Here is a 13219-nt window from a genome sequence, read left to right on the forward strand (position 1 = left end):
CTCTAACTGCACGGTGGACGTGCTAACCAGTCTCGCCCGAACAAAGATGCACAGTATATATTATTGTTGAAAAAAAAAACTAATAAAATTGCAAACCTAAAAAGCTGCTTAGTAAACAACTTTAGAGATACAACAGTTGCTTTTTTTTTGGTTTGATGTCAATATATTTCTTATCAAATGAATATCTGGTACAGATGTTGGGCACTGGCCTCTTTCAATCCTCAGTAGTATCTTTATTGGCCTTTAAAAAAGCCTATCAGTCCATCTTGATTTTCTGTCTCTCTGTCTCTCTCTCTCTCTTTCTCTCTCTCCCTCTCCTGTGTCTTGTCGTCTTTCTCTGCGGACTAATGAACGCCTATAGTGTTGGTCTAATCCCCTATGGTAAGGTGTGCTCACAGTTTCCCTATTGGTCAAATGTGACAAATGCCCTCCGGCTCACAGCATACAAGGCCTTTAGCTCATGAATGCATAAGCACATGAACATATACTGCATGCATTAAAAAAAAAAAAAAAAAACACAGTGACTTGGCTGAAGATGCTTCTTTGTTCTGAAAGTCATATGAAAGCAGAAATTCCAATGTCTCTGCAGATGGTGAATGTAGCACTTCAAGCAGTAATGAATGGTTGAGGCTATTTATGTTCCTTTAATTTCAGCAGGATTAAATAGATTTTAACCAGTTGCTGTTCCCTAAATGTTAATTAGGGATTTACAGTAATCAGGCACCAAATGAATAATTGGCAAAATACTACATTGTTTTGGAACAGGTGATTCACAAGCACCCAAATGAGAACCTTTTAAGGTGTTCTATTCCTAAGAAACCTTAGAGGAAAATAATAAGCAATGTTTGCCCAACAAGGCTAGTGTTCGTTAATCCTGAAAGAATAAAGGGATTTTGGTTATGGTAATGGTGTGAATGTTTGTGTCTTTGCATGTGCCCTGTAATAAGCATGCAACCAGTTCAGGGCGCAGTCTTCTTTGGGATTCAGCTGGGATCGGCCCCAGCTTTCCATGACCCTGAAAACTGTAAGTGACTTACATAAAATGGATGGAAATGGATGGACCTTGGTTATACCGAAGGACTTAGTGCTCTTCACTTTGCAAAGGTGTGGAAAATGGCATGATACGCTAGCTCTGGGGCATTACAATAAGTCGCAGTATGAGGGGAATGAAAGTCGACAATTCCCTCCTAGCAGGAGCTGCTCTTCTGAATTCCTCTATGCTGATGAGTGGAACAGTAAAACTTGGGTGGATACTTGCCCATTTTATTTTTTCATTTCAAGTGCTGATTACCCTTTGTTGAGTTCTTATTATAGTTTTAGTTTTAACTAAAAACTGTGTCTGACATTGCTCCTTAGCGCTAACGAACCACGAGATGCCCTAAAAGCAAAAGTTGAATGGTGGTTTTTTTGGCCATCTACAGATCCCTATGTGGAGTTTACCATTTGAATAAAATGTGTTCTATCCATGACGCCAGCGTGAGGCTACCATTATGTTTTGATTAAATTAGGTATTTAGCATCTCTTCCTGTAAATCGCTGAAACCATGACCTTCCATCAGTATTGATCTGCCCTTGGTGTACCGATTCTGTAGTGACATGTACCTAGGCAGCGGTACGATCCTCGTTTGAGCTTCAGCCATCATCCCTCAAAGCCATAATTTTATTCATTCACTATGCAAGCTGACCCTCAAACTGCTCCATTATAGGGCTAGACAATGACCTCATTTAACCTCTGTCTTCTCTCCAAAGACATATACAATGTTAATGGCCGATATTGATGTACGCCGTGCCTCAATAAAACAAATGCAAATGCCTTAGTCAATGTACTTGCGTAAAATGGAATGGACTGTCAAAAATCTGCACACATGATAAATACAGTATGAGCTATATTGTGCTTTTCAGTTATTGATTCCCCCCCCACTCCCCCTTCTATCTACCTTCTTTCTGTGCTTGCTGGTGGCGCTGAAGCATCATCGACATTGGAAAATCATGTGTTTGAGTGTATCTTGGGGTGTTTTTTTATTGACCCTACATTGGTGTATGGATGACGAGAGAATGCACATAAGTGCATGTTCGATTGCATGAGTGTGTGTGAGAGGGAGTTGGACTGTACACAATGCTGACAGTGTTTGTAATATTTTGCAGCCATTAGGTTGCCTGTTTATGGAGACTGTGCAATAAATCACAGCAAAACATAACCAAACAAAACTGAGTGTTTATCCGTAAGGAATGCTGTTTTCAGCTGTAAATGCAGCTACACTATGTGGTTTAATTGTTTCTTTTAAAAACGGGCTCGCAGCAATAAAATAAGGCGAGCACTCACACACACATACAAAACAAATGAAGCTATTTTATTTTAGTAATGATTATTGTCAATCCAAAAGTACCATTTATTTTAGACTTCATTGCAAGGTCAACATGAAAGACCCCCCCCCCCCAAAAAAAAAGAAAAAAAAAGCCAGTCAGACTATGTAGTTCTGAAATGTTCATTTATTTGTTGTTTTAATTAAACCCAGTACATTTAAAGCACATCAAAATTGCAAACATTCCTTTTCATAGCCTTGAAACACAAGTACAAAAAAATCAGAGTTTTCCTACTTGCAATGGAATTTTTTTCTAATACAATAATTTAAAAAATACCTTCATACATGAATATTTTTTGTCTTTAACCATATTGTAGCAATGGTTTCCCACAGGGTGCATTATGGCAATGTACTAACATATCAAAAACATATGATCACCATATCTCATATATACAATATATTGATTGATAACTAGTTTTAATTCGCTACTGTAGTCACTTTATTTCGTAAACCATCAAAAACAAACTTGCTGGAACATTTTTTTTAATTCATTTTAAAAGGAGGAACGTGAGCATAAAATGCCTTGAATACCTCAACATCTTGAAAAGTGATGACATGAGTGAACACATGATTTGCCTTTGCAGGCCATCAAAAAGTAGAGTTTGATACATGATAGTGCTAAAAGCTATATAATGATTGTGTTCTGATAGAAATTCATTGTATCTTAATGACTATTCTATGTTGAGTCTTATTACAGTTTAAGGAGTTTTACAGTTACAATTAGGCATTTGTATTTTGAGCCACTTCTTTCATGTGAGAAGTTCAACATGTGCAAGTCAGCCAAAGGTGAGATCTTGTCCTGCCAAAAGAGATTTTGAGCTTACGTAGTCTCAGGCAATCCTCCTGTGATTCATAAAGGGTGTGCAAAAATTGTGGTCGCGTGTATGATCTCTTAAAAATAGGATTTGGACCATTTAGACCTATGAAGTGTACTATTTTTCCCACAATTTCACAAAGTGGTTTATTCATTTTATTTGTGTTTCTTAGGGGGAGGGGGTCAAAAAAGTAATTAAAAAAAACAAAACTTTATCCAAGTCTGACATGAAATAAATAATGATTTCTTTTTTTTTTGTTTTTTTTTTTTGCCCTGGCCACACATTAATTTTGTGTACGCTGTCAGGAAGAAGTCAAGCTAACAAGTATTCATAGTATTCATGACAGTAATGGCCACCAACGTGGCGAGAAGGCCACTTTCAAAATAAACCTGCTCAAGTAACATATGGACATCAGTGTTTTAATTTTGAAGAAGATACTCAAGCATAACTAGTGACTTGAATCATCATGATGTCAACTATAGTGCATTGTTCAATTTCTAATCATACACATTTAAGGATGAAAAAAAAATGTAATCACGCTGACATCATATTATACTGTGACCTTTTGTCAACACTTATCAGCGGCTACTTTAATATTCATATATTACGCAAATGGAACAGTTGCTGTTACTACTGATCACTCTTTAACAAACTAGTCTTACTCCAATCTGATGTTATAGTCAGATGTTATAATTCGCTACTGTAGTCACTTTATTTCATACACCAAATGGTAAGATTTTTGCGTGAAATCTCACAAATGTGAGAGTGCAAATGTAGTTGTTAGCTGCAGCCCTACTTAAAGGGCCTATAACATATTTTATACTTTTCACAGTGTAATGTGTGCGTATAAATGACATTTGGCTCATTGGCAATGTCATTTCCTATTAAATATGAGTTCTATGGTACTGCTGCCTTGTCCCTTTGATGACGTTGTTCAATGTGAGCGGGCCACGAAACAAGCAGACATCCATCACCTTGACCGCTCAACCTCACGCGGCTTGTGGCTAATATTATAAAAGCGTGAATAACAGGGCCAAAAACAAGCATTTTATTGACATTAAAAATGGCATCAATATACTGCTCTCGCTAACACAGATCCCTCCTTTAAAATCAGTCCCCATTGGCAAACCAGTATTCATAATGATAGTTCTGCCCTCGGGTGAATTATTTACTACTGACATTGATTGTCCGGCGGTGTGCTCCCCAAGCCACATTTTGGCCTCTTCAGCATTTTCTCCATTAAAAAAAATCATCTGCACAGGCGGAGCCAGTAGGAGAGAACAGAATAAGGAATGCTAAGAAATGCATCAGTGAAGGAAAATAATTTGTGAGTTTTTAGAAACCGAAATCAAGATTGATACATGGTAAAAAGCTCCAAAAAATTGACCTTTCATGTTATGGCCCCTTTAAGATGAATAATTACCTGGTGTTTGCTCGTCTCTTCTTGAAAAACTGCCTGTAAGTTGCAGTCTCATGAAGGTGCAGTGGGTCAAGAAGCCAAAAAGAGTGCTGGTTGAGGAAATGGAGCCGAGTGAGGCTCACAGCCAGCTAGAGGGGAGAAGGCACATACATAAAACAGCAAGAGACACAAGCCCTCAGACGGTAAGAGCATAAACACTTGGGACTGTAAGAGGGTTAAGGTGAAAGGTGTCCCCACCTTCGACAGAAGCTGCCATGAAATCAGCTTCCCTACTCTTAGCCTCAGGCCTTTAGCGTCAAGCGATGGTAGACTAACATAGAATGAAGGAGGAGGACGTCCACTAATCCACACTTTTGCCCCAAAGGCTCAAGGATTTTAGTACAAACCCCTCTTGCCTAATGTGTGAAGAAATTACAATCTGGATCCAAGTGTGTTTCTGCGCTTTCCTGTTTTTTTTGCCTATCAAGCCATTTACAAGCTTTTCACTCTCTCTCAATGTCTCTCCTTCTTAGATTATGAATTGTAATTATCTCATCACATAACGCATTTCTTGCCTTCCCCCTTAACTATTTTTATTGGCTGTCTTTAGCCTCCTTTATCCGACTCCTTTGTTTCGGCTTCGCCTCCCATGTCTTCCTCACCATGCCTCTCAGCAAGCCCCTTTAATACCCCTCTATCTCTTAGCACACGGAAAGCCCATTCAATGCCGCACAAATCTCAAAATGTCGTTATTGCTGCCAATTCACAGAGAAAAGACATCCAAAAGAGCTGCAATGATTAGCAACCTAGCCACTGGGAGAGGTTTTATGAGAGATTAGGGTTTTACAGCTCTGCTATGAATCAGTGTGTTAATTCAATTATTCAAACAATAATTCACTCTACCTTCCAGCAATATGAGGAATCAAAAATGGTGAGACTCTGGAAAGAAATGGACTTCGGCGAGAATTGAAGTAAAAATGTATTGAATTCCATTTACTCACTGTGACCGCAACAAAAGAATACAATGATACATGCAAGTCATCAGTTAAAATAAGTGCTTTTATATAGTTCATATAGCTATATATATCATATAGCTATACTGTATACAGTACAATTTATCCCTCTCTCTCGCTCTCTCTCTCTCATATATATATATATATATATATATATACACACACACATATGCAGTGGTACCTCAGTTTATGACCAACAACAATATTCAGGCCAATACTTAAGAATAATTTAGTGAGTCCACTTTGCATACCCTTAAATTAAAAAATACCTTACATGCTCACATTTTTCCAAAAATAAGTTTTATCACTCCTTTGCGCTTGTACATGATGCCTGTATGACTCGAAATGTAAAATAAAAATGTACAAATAAAACAACCAAAACAAAGTTCTCTGCCTTCACCAACAAAAGAAGCGTCTCAAGGCAAACAAATGAACTGCATTCAAATTATTACCTGCTAAAATTATTATTAATATATTAAAGTGTTTACAAATTTTGTTTTTTTCTTCTTGGAATGAATTTGTATATTTACATTTAAAAAGTGCCTCTACTTGTGAAACATTCACATTACAAAATGTCTTCTGGTACCACTGTATATGTAGGCTCCTGCTGGCCTTCCTGTGGAGTTTGCATGTTCTCCCTAAGCCTGTGTGGGTTCTCTCTGGGCACTCCAGCTTCCTCCCACTCTCCAAAGACATGGGTGTATTGGACTCCTTAAATTGGCTTTAGGTCTGATTGAGTGTGTTAATGGTTGTTCGTCTTCTTGTGCCTTGGCAACAAGTTCAGTTTGTCCCACTCCTGTAGACACCTGGGATAGCCACCAGCAGGCCTAATGAGGATTAGTGGCTACAGAAAATGGATGGATGGGTGGATCGAATGTGCAGTCCGCTCTCAACTTGAATCAATAATAGCCAATTCCAATATATGACTTCATTCATGTGAATTCCCTGATTCTCAATATACAACGCTGTTACACCAGGGATGTTGATGTCACCATCATTTTCACTCACGATTGTCATCTGTGAGGTGTGAAAGATGTTTGGTCTTAATATAGATCATGACGGGCAAAGCATTAACCTGTGCATTAACCCGGCTCTGTGGCCACAGGTTGCAGACCCTTGACCTATAGTATGTAGTTTTATGAGATCATAACCCGTTTGGCGGAGGCAAAATGTTTTGCTTAATTCATTGAGTCGCGACTGCAGCCAAGGTTTTTTTTTTTTTTTTTATGTCAGGTCGCCACTGATTGCAAGACAAATTAGAACAGCTGGAGACATAGAGAACTTTGAGTCATTGCTCATTCCAACACCGCCCTCCTTAAACAAGCTGGGGGAGCCCTGCTCACCTTGAAAAGTGCTGAGGTTCCAAGTAATCTTTGCCTCCTTAAAAAAATTACCTTTCTGAGAGGCGTTTCAGTTCAGAGAATCAATAGATCACTGGGGCTCCAAATGTATTATCTCACAAAAGGAAGGCGGGAGGAATGATGAAAGGGCGGAATGAGCAGGAGCAGGGTGAAGATGATGAAGGGATGCAGATGAAGAGTGGAGGAAGTGAATGATCTGGGGGAAGTGGGAGGAGTGAGCTGGAGCTGGATGGATTGGATTGAGCATTTGGAATGGGTGACTATGCAGAGGAGGGAAAATTAAAGGGCTGGGTGAAAATACGGCAAAGGAGCTATAAATGCATTGCCAGGTAGCCATTAAGGGCTGTCAAACGTTGAATTAGGGAGATGGAAATCAAATGAGATGGTTGGGGTGCTAGACAAATTGAAAAGTGCCTGTAAATAAGTGTCAGAATGGAAAGAAGCTTGAAGTAGCTGGATGTGCACTATAAATAAAGACTAACGGATCTACATAAAGATATTGTGGCAAATTTCAGGAATCTTCAAGGTGAACATTATTGCAGAGATTCGCTCTGCCACACCATGTTGAATTTGCATTTCACACTAATGAAAATACTTTATAATTGATCATACACCCTATAATTGATTGGTCAATTTTAACAAAAAAACAAAAAAAAAGTTAAATTTAACCTTTGATCTAGTTGTGATGAAGCCTTCGTTTAAAACAATCTTTCAACAATGGTGTTTTAACCAATCGAGTATCTTGGTGATAAGGCCAACACATACACATTGAAAATTTGACCAAGATATCAATTAATTTGCACCCACCTCTCCCAAAGGAAGAGCGCAATCATTCATACCGAGGTGCAATTTAGTGTTTTCAATGTATTACCATGAACGTTTCTGTAATGTGAGACGAAACTGGAATACCCACACAGAACTCGCTTTAACATCAAAATTTGAGAACATTGAAACCCCAGATGACTGTATTAAGACTACTATACTTCAAGTCGGTTATCGTGCCACATTAAAATTTACAACATAATCTAATACATTAAATTTTTCAAAGAAGCACATGTTATATGTTGTTTTGTTATATGTTGTTTGACTAACCAGTAAAATGAGTGATACTCATAAATTATTTGCGTTGACCAAATTGTGCAAATTTCAGCATTTTATTTTACATATGGAGTATAATTTGTTGTTTAAAAAAACAGAGACGTTATTGTTTTTTTATTCATAAATTCCAAGTTAATTTTACAAGGTGAGTGTTCTTGTTCATAAAAAAAGTATTGATGCACCAGCAGTTATTTTCCACTGATACCGATTACTGATAACTTCTGCTTCTCAATAATGTGACAGTAAATAATTATCAGTCCGATAATTATCATGCATCACGAAACTGTTACCTAAGGATTGAGAAACATACTCACAACCTTGAGGTTAGACGACACTCACTTTAGCCCCATACCACTGTGCACAATTATATTAGCGGTGTCTTAAGTTATTGGTCTTGGAGAGATGAGACTTCCTCCTAACACCTGTCACATGGTGTACTACAAACAAAGAAATCGAGGAACATGGCTCATGTAGTAGTTTTTTTTTGTTTTGTTTTTTTAAAGTAAAATCTAGTCAAAAAATCTTCTTGTAAAATTTACTTTCAATTTCTGAGTGAAAATAAGTTTCATTTTTTCAAGTAAATATTACTCCATATTTTTAGTCTGTGAACCACACAGATAAAAATTCATTCACGATCAGTCATACAAATCAATAAGTCTCATTTCACAGCTTGTGCAGCCAAGGTTCTCCACTGCAGAACAGGCAACATCCAGACATAAGAGAGAAAGCGATATGGTAAGATTGATTAATATACAAATGGAAAACCAAATCACAATAAATCAGTACTTCCAGCTGAATTAAGATTGGCTTAATTAGTGTGTGCCATTGTCGACTAGTTAATTTAAACTTGTGTAATAGCATGACCAGTGGTGGATGCCCTCTTCTATACATTTTTGGGTGGTGCACAATTAAAAAAGAGAGGCTACTTAAATTAAAAATATAACTTCGTAGAGTTTGTCAAATTAGCTGTATATAAAGACAGAAGCACCCTTGTATATAAGGCAGTTTAGTATTACCAGCCTCATCAGTTTGTTGTGTTTACTGTATACAGTCAGGCATCTAAATGGACACCTAATCCCTTTGTGTTTTATAACAGATGATCTCAATGAGCTACTTTGGATTCTGTTTTTGCTTATGAGTTTTCCTTTTCTATCGTATCCAAGCGAGATGACCCAGAAGTACCTGAAAGAAAGGGTTTGTGATTCACATTGCCCTAGAAAAGGTGCCCCAATGCAACTTGTGTATTTTTCTTGACCAACCTTAACGAAAGAAAATGTTTTCCCTGTAAACCATTGTGGCACCAACCAAAAAAGCAATAAGCCACAGATGAAGTATACTGCAGTTTCATAGTAGAGACTCAGGTCAGCAATCTTTCCTATCGCACAGTGTTGTCGGATTAATTTTTAAACAGTGCTGTCTAGGTTAAGGAAAGGTGGTACAAATGTTCGGAGATTTGAGTTCCCAAAAACGCCTAATTACTGCTTGAGTGATCATTGTTAGAACAGCATTTGGAATGTCAACAATGTGATCAAATTTATAATAAATTCATGTCATTTCTTGCAAAGGGACTCAAAGTTGGCGCAGTTCCTGCCATTCTCTGGCAGTTACAGTATGTCACTGATTACAGCTTCTCCTGTGACTTTTTTCCCCCTCCTTCTACATTAGTTCCCTCTGCTTTGTCCCATCCCTCTTCTATCCCCTGACATTAAGCTGACAGTTTTATCCATTTGCAGCTTACAATGAATGCAACAACAGCCTTCCCATTAAATCCTAAACCGGTGACATTACAGGCAACTCCAAAAATAGGAAACATGAGTCTTACTGCAAACATTACAGCCCAAAGACTAATCTTCTTCGACATTAGTGATCGGGAAGTTAAATGTAATGAGTATTCACTATTTTCTTTAGTTGTTCCTCTTGAGTGATAAAATCAGCAAACAGACTGTGGGTTTTATAATGTAAACTATGTGACACGCAGGGTATGAAATCCTCATATGCAAAACAACCATCAGATAATTACTGCGAGATTGTCAGAGTATGCATGAAAGTAATCGAAGGGGGCCTTTGTGGCAATTTTCAGGCATTTCACACAACTGATTTAAATAGCTATGCATATGCCTCCAATTATTGTGCATGACACTCAGCAACCTTCTGATTAATATTCATCTCTGTCAACTCTACTGAACGCAAAGATCAGACAATATTCTAATTTAAAGTACAGCTGCCTGACATGAGTGGGTATTTGTTGCATTGCAAGTCAGAAATATTGTGAGGTGATTTCTTCAATGAGTTTACAATTTTTTCCCAGAGAATTATAAAGTTAAACACTGTTCAAACGTTTGCACACCAAACCTTAACTAAGGTTGTAAATACGGCCAAAGTGTTGGATAATTATTACTTGTTCATAAAGTGCTGCGTTTTTAGCACTTATTTGTTGACATATTTTCAATTTGCTCTCCAGCATGTTCACCAATTGACAAAAGCGGAGTGTGAAAAGCTATTACGACAATTGTGTTGTTGGAGTGATAAGCTGCTATGAGAAAATATAATGGAACATTTAACAGGCATACCCCCTGGTATGACACATTTTAGTTTATAATTTACATTATAATATTATTAGAGATAGATGGATGGATAGGTAGTTTAATTTCCATACATTTTTTATTTTTTTTTAAAGTGGAACATTAATTTATATAGGTTTTCGCAGTCTTTACCAAGAAGCTCAAAAATTAACTAATTTGCATCATGTATCCTTGAGATGTTTATATAGCTTAATAGGAGTCCACCCTCAGTTAATTAGACATGATTTGGAAAGGCACACACACCTGTCTATATAACGACCCAGAGTTGACCATGCATATCAGAGCACAAACACCAAGCATGAATTCAAAGGAATTGTCTGTAGACCTGTGAAACAGGATTGTATTGAGGCACAAATCTTGGAAAAGATACAGGGGCCTTCATTATTTGTAAACGGAAGACATTTGGAACCACTAGGACACTACCTAGTGCTGGTTCGCCATCTAAACTGAGCGATCGGCAGAGGGGACAAAGAACCCGACAGTCATTTGTTAGTGCTCCACTGTTCCTCCTTGGAGAGAGAAGAGGCTTCCAGAAGGAAAGCCATCTCATCAGCAATCCTCAACCTGGCCTGTGTGGTTGAGTGACCAGACAACAGCTACCACTTAGAGTAAGGAACAGGGCAGCATGACAATCAGGAATTTGCCAAAAGGCACCTTAATGCCTCACAGACCATAAGAAACTATATTGTCTGGTCTGATGAGACAAAGACTGAACACTTTGGTTTGAATGCCAGGCGTCATGTTTGGAGGAAACAAAGCTCACCACTGGGCCAATACCATCCTACAGTGAAGCATGGTGGTGGCAGCATAATGCTATAGGGATGTTTTTCAGCAACAGGAATTGGCAGACTAGTCAGGATAGAAAGAAAAATGAATGCAGCAATATAAAAATTTACTGGATGAAAACCTGCTCCAGAGTACTCTTGTCCTCAGACTGGGGTGACTTTTTTTTTTTTTTTCCAGTAGGACAATAACCTGAAGCACACTGCTAAGATCTCAAAGGATTGGCTTCAGAACCACTCTGTGAATGTCTTACAGTGGGGCCCAGACATGAATCCGATTGAATATCTTTGTGGAGACCTGAAAATGGCTCTGCACAGATGTCCCCCATCCAACTTGATGAAGCTTGAGAATTACTGCAAAGATGAAAGGGCAGACTGCCAAAAGATTGGTGTGCTAAGCTTGTGGCATCATATTCAAAAAGATTCAAAGCTGTATTTGCTGCCAAAGGTGGATCAACAAAGTATCAAGCAGAGGCTGTGAATACTTATGGAAATGTGATTTCTTAGTTTTTTATTTTTAATATATTTATTAAATTATTTTTCGTATTCACTACAAGTCCTGTTGTTCTAAGTAACAAAACATATGCCCTCATGTGAACTTTTCAATGGCAGCATATGATGTATCTTTGAATTATATCTGTTGTTCTCAAAGTCAATCACGCATTTCACAAGATTTTGTTCCCGAGGTGTGTAATATGTCCCTAACGCCTTATGAACTGCATTGACTATAAATCTTCCGAGTTTTTTGTTTTGACATTTTCATGCAGATAATTCCCACACACGGGTTGAACATTGCTTTGCAAAGCTAAATCATCACTGCTCTGATTTTTGTCAAGGGCTTTCGATTTCCTGTTCTATGGGTGAAATCAGACAGACAAAACAGTTTGTGTTAATATATATTTGATGCAGCACTGCCGGTGACCTGACTTCCTAATTCCCATGTTAGTATCAGAATTTTACATGTTGAGATTCCCATGTGAGTATCAGAATTTTACATTTTGAGTATCAAGACCTTGTGGAGTCAAGTTCTGTTGCAGAAGTGTCTTAGGAAAGTTAATCATAAATGTACACAAACACATGTAAAGTTGCAATGAAACTGTGTGAGTGTGTATTTATTTAAATTGGATTAAATAAAAAAAAAAAAACTTATTGTATTATAGGTCATAAGTCCGTAAGTCAGTCTATTCATACCCATTCAGCAGAACTTTTTTTTTTTTTTTTTTTAATGATAGCAGTTAAATGATGGTGTTTGGTCCTTAAGTGGAGGACATCAGACCAACAGGAAGGTCTGACCTTTTGACCTCTTCATTCTTTGCAAGCTTCTCACACTTTCTCAGTCCAGGATTATTATGTTGGCAATTTCCTGAAATTTGTGTCAACAGAGACTGGCCTTGGCCATTTTTGTTCCTCACCATTGTGTGATGACTGTCATGAGAACAGAGTTTCAACATGAAGAAGGCTACCGACATATTTTTTCTTTTTTTTTTTATCATTCCTAGATGTTTTAGTTCAAAGAAAAGCTTTTTGAGGTCCCTGAAAATCAACTTTGGGGAAAATGCTGGGCAATGTTTTCAGTATTTGGAGTTGGACAGGAAATATACACACTGTTTTTTTTCTGACACAAAAATATGCCTATTAGAATACATTTTTTGCCCACCAAACATTTTCTGACAAAAACTAGATATTTGGCTTTTACCCGAAAGACAATTAAAACCGTAACAATCCTTCCGAAGAGGGATTTTATGCTGATCCAAAAACAGCTGCCAACAAGCATCTGTCAGAATTTCACACGTGCACACAAGAGAAA

General features: G+C 37.7%; 1 protein-coding gene and 1 long non-coding RNA gene across 3 annotated transcripts in view; one reads left to right on the plus strand and one right to left on the minus strand.

Moving 5' to 3' along the window:
- The window catches only part of cntfr (ciliary neurotrophic factor receptor), a 197841-nt gene that overhangs the window by 41818 nt on the left and 142804 nt on the right, over nucleotides 1-13219 (plus strand). The window lies entirely within an intron of this gene.
- LOC148411651 (uncharacterized) overlaps nucleotides 4327-13219 on the minus strand; it is a 55679-nt gene continuing 46786 nt past the window's right edge. The window contains exons 3-4 of the long non-coding RNA XR_015867876.1: nucleotides 4601-4725; nucleotides 4327-4430 (exon numbers count right to left, since the gene is read on the minus strand). This is a non-coding gene — a long non-coding RNA (uncharacterized LOC148411651). The remainder of the gene's footprint in view (nucleotides 4431-4600; nucleotides 4726-13219) is intronic.

Source organism: Hippichthys cyanospilos, chromosome 15, assembly GCF_059441005.1.
Source record: "Hippichthys cyanospilos isolate Australia breed blue-spotted pipefish chromosome 15, RoL_Hcya_1.0, whole genome shotgun sequence".
In the NCBI taxonomy this organism is placed as follows: Eukaryota; Metazoa; Chordata; class Actinopteri; order Syngnathiformes; family Syngnathidae; genus Hippichthys; species Hippichthys cyanospilos.